A 6,547-nucleotide genomic window follows, 5' to 3' on the forward strand; every position below is an offset into this window, starting at 1 on the left:
CTCTTAGAAACAAAATATCAAAGAATGTACACCTATAACCAGCTTTATTTACAAATGTGGTGTTGACACAAAGTAGATATCGAATCCATTAATGGCCACAGGAATAAAGTGGCAGTCTACAACACCATGATTCAAAAAAATTAGCCAAATGCGAGTCAGATTAACGCACCGAGCGTTTCATATCCTCATCGTTTTGTTTCTTCAATTTTCCTTGCCGCGTTATCCACCAAAATAACAAGCTTATTCCGAGATATTTGCAGTTTTAATAAAATGGTCACTTTGTAGCGAATATTTTAAAAACGGTTGGCGGAAAAAATATTTATGATACTACCTCGGTAGCGTAGTTGCATTACGGTACGTGGTAATATTTGGACAAAGTAATATTGAGTTTTTTTACTCAGTATCAACCCTGAGTCTGGAATTTCTGCCCGATATATTGATAGGCTCGCCCGCCATCACATCATGTGTCGGAATACACACGGCGGATAGTGAGTGCACCAAATGCGCATGTGTAAAGCGTAGGCCTTTGGAGATAACTATATTTCCACCTTTCATGATAAGACAGCTGACGTAAATAATTCTAAAATATGTTATTCGAAACTTTGTACCGAGTATAATCATGTATTACCCAACAGCGCTTGATGACTGAATAAAAGTGTTTGACAAGTTTTGCAACGAAACCCTAAAAGTCGGGCATTAATTTATGTCCTTAATAACTTAACTATGAGATGGGTATACGTGTTTAAGTCACTTGTTCAAGAAGCTGAAAGAAATGATATTAATAATTTTGTAAGCATGCCTGCGGTAGGTACCACTTGGAAAGATGACTGGACAACAACCAATGAAGGTTAACAAGGTGCTAAAGTAAACGCTATTTCGAACACTCATAAAAAATTAACGATCGAAAATTTTTAAACTTGTCAAATGCAGAAATATGTGGAGACTGATGAAGTTTTTATTTATAACGGTACACGTAATTATAAGTTATGTTACACACTTCCAAATTAATTACTTCTTTTTCTCAAACTCTTACATATCTCCTGATCTTTGGATTTTTTTGGATTTGAACTACTAGCTCTCATGTGGCGTTGCGCCAGAGCTCGTTCAACCAAATGTGAGGGGGACCCCAAGTGCCTAAATTTAGGTTACAGTCATTCACAGTACATTAAACTTTAGGCCAAAAGATTTGTGCAAAATTATTTTAATATCAGAATTAATATCTTTTATATACTTTATGACCACTGTATTGTGATGAAATCACAAGAAGATAGTAAACTCAATTTATAAACCAAATGTATCACATGTACAGATCATAACACCAAGTTCGATACAAAAATGAGACAATCATTCGTGTCTATCTTTCCTGTTGAAATACGTGATTTGTAATAAGAATCGTCATTAACAATATAAATTTAATTTGCTTTTAAACATAAGGTCTGTGTGTTGGACAACATTCGTTCAAAAAGCAATGTCAATGTCAATAGGAAGACTTATTTTAGTCATCAAATCGCTGGCTTACTATTACAAGGTCCTATTTAAATTTTAATTAAGTTGCAATAATGACACGAAAATATTTTTATGTTGATAAAAATTAGAAAAGATAATAATTTGAGGGTCCCCTTTGTTTATCTTTCGAGATTATTGGAAATTTTCATCGGAAAAGGCTTAAAATCATGACATATATAATTAAATTTGCACATCGAATCTCCCTAACAAACGTGGTAGACAGGCAAGTTGAAGCAATAGACAAAATGCCTCTCTATAATCGTTTTTATATAATTCCTTTCTTTTGATATAGTGCATCCATTATCCTTCTTTTGTTACGGGTGTTTGTGTTTATTTGTAGGAGATAATAACAAGCGACCTGCTAGCTCTTTCACCAGCATATGCAAGTAAAATGAATGACAATTCAGACTACTAAATTTCATAAGCATCATTTATTCATATATGAGAAAAATATAGTCATAATACTCATATTTGTGTCCACTAATAAGGTAACAAGGTTCAAATAAACAATTTTCAAGACGATATAAATTATAATTACCAAACACATAAATATTGATTATGATGTTGTATAAAAATAAAACACCAGCTATAAAACGTGCAGGTGCACGTTAATAACATCTAATGATTAATGCTAAATTAACGCCAGTAGATATATTAAAGTAGATTTATACGATCGTATCTGCGCTAAATAAACATTTGATGTTCGTGGGTTGAGATTTGGCGAGTTGTTGCCACTCTGTCTGGAGCCTCTGTGTTAAATTAACATAAGTACATATATAACGAAGGCAACGTGACCGTCTAATACCTACATATCAGACGTGAATCGTAAATTTCCAACGGCAAATAAGAGATATTTCGCCAATCAGGCGTTCTGACCACTATATTCGAGATCGTGAGTTAAAATTCGAGGACCAGATTTATTTCGCGCCGTCTCCGATTAATCGAGAAATATTAATTAATAACTGGCAGAGGTCAACATTCTATTTATTATTATGAATACGGAACGAAGTCCTGTGGTAAAAGTAGAATAAATTAAGTCGGTAGACTGGTTTGTAAAACATTTAACCTCAGCTTATTTAATCACGTAATAATAGGTAGTATATCGCTAAACGGTACATATAGAAAAACGAAGAAACTTTCATTTATACTCATTTTTTATAATCACATTATTAATGCGGTCTTTCGAGTCTTCTGCATAATTAAAACGATATATAATGCTAAAAATAAAAATTATATTTAAAGTTTCGGTCGCATTTGATGTTTAAGCAATTTTTTTGTTGGCTCTCTCCTATCTGATTTTTATTAATGCCAACAAAAGCTGCGATCTTAGTGCTTCGACATCAGTACGCATAGCAGAAATGTATGCATATCGTATAGTATTTATATCGTATAAGTTAACGTTTACCTATTTCTCGATAGTTATTTAACAATATGATTCGTCAAGAAACAAATTCCTGCTGCCCATTTCCATACATTTTAAGTTCACGGTTGCCACGGTTACGCGAATTTCTATTTAATGTTGCCACGCGCGCAATATTCACGCTACCGTATTTTAGTTCCAATTACGCTCAGTACGCGATGTTAATATTTCCATATAAAAATGTATTTTAATACATGACGTTAACGATACAATAACAAGTAAATTCATGCTAGGGTAGGTACAGAAAAATAGAAATACGTGGCGAAGTTACAAAATATTATTGACAGGGTTGTTACAGTTAAATACTGATCAATGAACCTATGCTTCGTATAGAGTTAATTTGATGGTATAATTTTAGACCTATCCTAAAGCGTACAAAGTGTTAAAGGACTTTATATGATTTAGATAATTTGTTGCCTTCAGTGATGTTTTGCCCGGAATAAACCTTAAAAATACTTACTTGAGCATACAATATTTTTATTAATTGATTATAATTTTTTTTCAAAACTTGAATAATTTTAAATTCATGCTATATTGTTTCCATTCCCACTTTTCGTAGAGATAACAATATCTGAAATATTAACATGTCATAACTAAGTTGTGTGTGCAACAATGAACTCAGACCTACGGACGATTAAATAATTTATGACACTGATTGAAATGGATGATGTCAAAGAATAAAATACAGCAGTTACAATACAAATATGATATGAAAACAACTACACTACTACAAAAAATATTGTTACCTGTTCAATAATCCTGTATTCCTGACACAGTTGCACTGGAACGGCTTCTCCTATAGGAACATATGTCAATCGATTCTTCTACCCAATTTGTAATGACTATAAAATGATTGTGATAAAGCGTTGATCCTACATGCATGACGAAGCTGTGAAGATTACTAGTCACCACAAAACCCTAAAAGCATAATTTCATTATACGAGCTTACTAATGAAACATTAATAATGCATACGAGGTGGACACGCAGCATGCCGGCTTACAAGGGGTTTAACCATTCGTAATTTTAAATTATAAATTAATTTGCAACGGCAACAATTAATAATCCTTTTGGAACGCATCCGAGTATGAGCACAAAGCATTTTGGGTGAATGCCACCCGCGTCTCAGTACGAACAATACACGATTGCCCTGTATTGCCTTTGATTGCATCTTATTTATTAACATGAATAAATGCCGTATAGTTAATCAGGAAAATGAGATCAGTGCGGTGCCAGTACATTATGTACATGTGATCTTCACCACTCGTAAACACAATACAAGAAAAATCATGCGCTACCGGATTTCAAGGAAATAATAGGGATTAGGGAAGGGAAGTGATGTTTGAACCTCCGGTATTCTCACATCAAATGAAAAGCATTAGCAAAATCCTATACTTTCACGTTGTAAGGCTGTGTTCTTTTTGTTCAAGGCGGCTCATTTGCTGCAGAAAAATATGATGTCTATAGCTTGTCTCTGCCATTTTTAGAAGTAAGTAAGTAAGTTATGTAAAATACTTGTAGTTAATAATTAACGTGTCCGAAAACTTGTATACACAATTGCAGTAATTATGACTACTCAGTTATATGGATAGGTGGATCCACGGAAGCGACTTGCAAAATTTTTCAATACGTTTAAATTTTATGAAAGTGAAAATGTTTTCCTATATTTCGCTTTTTGACATAAGAATATGATTTATAACATGGCTTCATTTAATAGTCATCAATTTCTGAATCATCGCAAACACGTTTTTCGTTCCGTATAGTATTTAAATATCTCAATTTAAAATATTTTGTTTTATGTGCGAGAAGCGCCATGGTACATTTAAAAGAAAACAACAATACTACCAGCCCTCTATACATAGTCCCACTGCTGGGCAAGAACCTCCGCCGCTACTGAGAGGGTTGAGGTCTTAGTCCACCACGCTGACCTAGTGCCGGTTGGCAAAGTTCATATACCTTCGAAATTATAATGTGGAACTCTTAGGTAAGTAGGTTTCCTCATGATGCTTTCCTTCATCACTAAAGTACACGATTATAACTGATAAAGAAATAGAAATAAACAAAAGAAAATAAAAGTTTAGAAATGGAATAGGTCTAGTCGAACTGTTTTTTCATGTTAATAATAAGCAGTCATATACTCTTGGTTCCCTAAGGACGTTACATGCGGGAAAAAACCTTGCAAATTATACCCTTGAGGAAAGCTATCCATTCAGACCAATAAATCATCTTACAAGTCATTTTGCACATCATTATAGTCTAGTATCCTTTAATATCGAAGCTAAATATTTGTATAATCATGACACTATTATAAAAAATATAACTAAGCAATTATGAAAAGCCGTTATATTGTTTTGTTTACACCAATTTATGTATCATAGATTCGACCAGATCATTTATATCGCCTATGCGTGCTATGTGGTGACTTTTGGAATTTAATAATTCTTAAATTAATTGGAAGAATGATGAATTTTGCACGTGAATTGCAGTTATTTTAATAATAATATGAGATCTAATGATTTCTTATGTTTACGCGAATGTTAGACATTGAAATTAAACTAATTTTCGGATTCTATCGCGGTGTTAGTATTTTATTTTCTCCCGACGTTTCGAAGACTTTGCAGCCTTCATGGTCACGGGGGGACTGAGGTGTTGTTCATCCGTAAAGTCAAAGTTACAATATCTACCTACATTTTACAATTATACAACTTTTTAATTTTTTTTAAAGTTAGCTGTTGGTGGTCCGATCTACGCAGAATGAGCTCACAGTGTCTTGAAGTCTGGCAGCCGGTCTTTTGGGTTCCGATTTAATTAAATGTAGAACTGGATCCCAGGCTTGTGCAAGCTTCCAACCATCTTCCCTATTGAAATTAGGATGTTTTTAATTTCAATAGCCTCGCGAATCATCCTAGGCAGGAATCGGTGTTCTTTGGCGAGGATTTGTGGCTTGTCTAGTCGCAGATAATGATTGGCGCCTCCCTCAGAGTGTTCAGCGACTGCAGACTTCGTCGAGCGTCGGTGTTTCACGTCAGCTATATGTTCTTTTACCACCAACAGCTAAATTTAAAAAAAAAAAATTTTTAAAAAGTTGTATAATTGTAAAATGTAGGTAGATATTGTAACTTTGACTTTACGGATGAACAACACCTCAGTCCCCCCCGTGACCATGAAGGCTGCAAAGTCTTCGAAACGTCGGGAGAAAATAAAATACTAACACCGCGATAGAATCCGAAAATTAGTTTAATTTCAATATGAGATCTGTCACAGTTAGGCCCTCCTCAGTTTTATGTACTGTTACTCCACACACAGTACGAGTTCAAACTGCTTTCCAGAATGATCAAGCGAGACGCCATGAAATCACGTCTGCACCCTGCCTAACGTAAGGTTGCATTCAGACCGGAGCAAAGGAAACTTGCTACAAAAATCTACAGAACCAATTCTTTTTTCTGGTGTAGACCTTTAAAGGGCTCTTTTAATATCAGTTATTATTGGCTATCCTACCAGATAAATACGCCTCGGTACGCGAGTCGTTGTTGCTTTTTTTGTACTTGAATATCTCATGCTGCCGCATTCCTGAATTTAAATTTCAAGACGATTTCAAGACGTAACGAGTGGTGATTATGCTG

The sequence above is a fragment of the Manduca sexta genome, chromosome 20 (assembly GCF_014839805.1).
Source record: "Manduca sexta isolate Smith_Timp_Sample1 chromosome 20, JHU_Msex_v1.0, whole genome shotgun sequence".
Lineage (NCBI taxonomy): Eukaryota > Metazoa > Arthropoda > Insecta > Lepidoptera > Sphingidae > Manduca > Manduca sexta.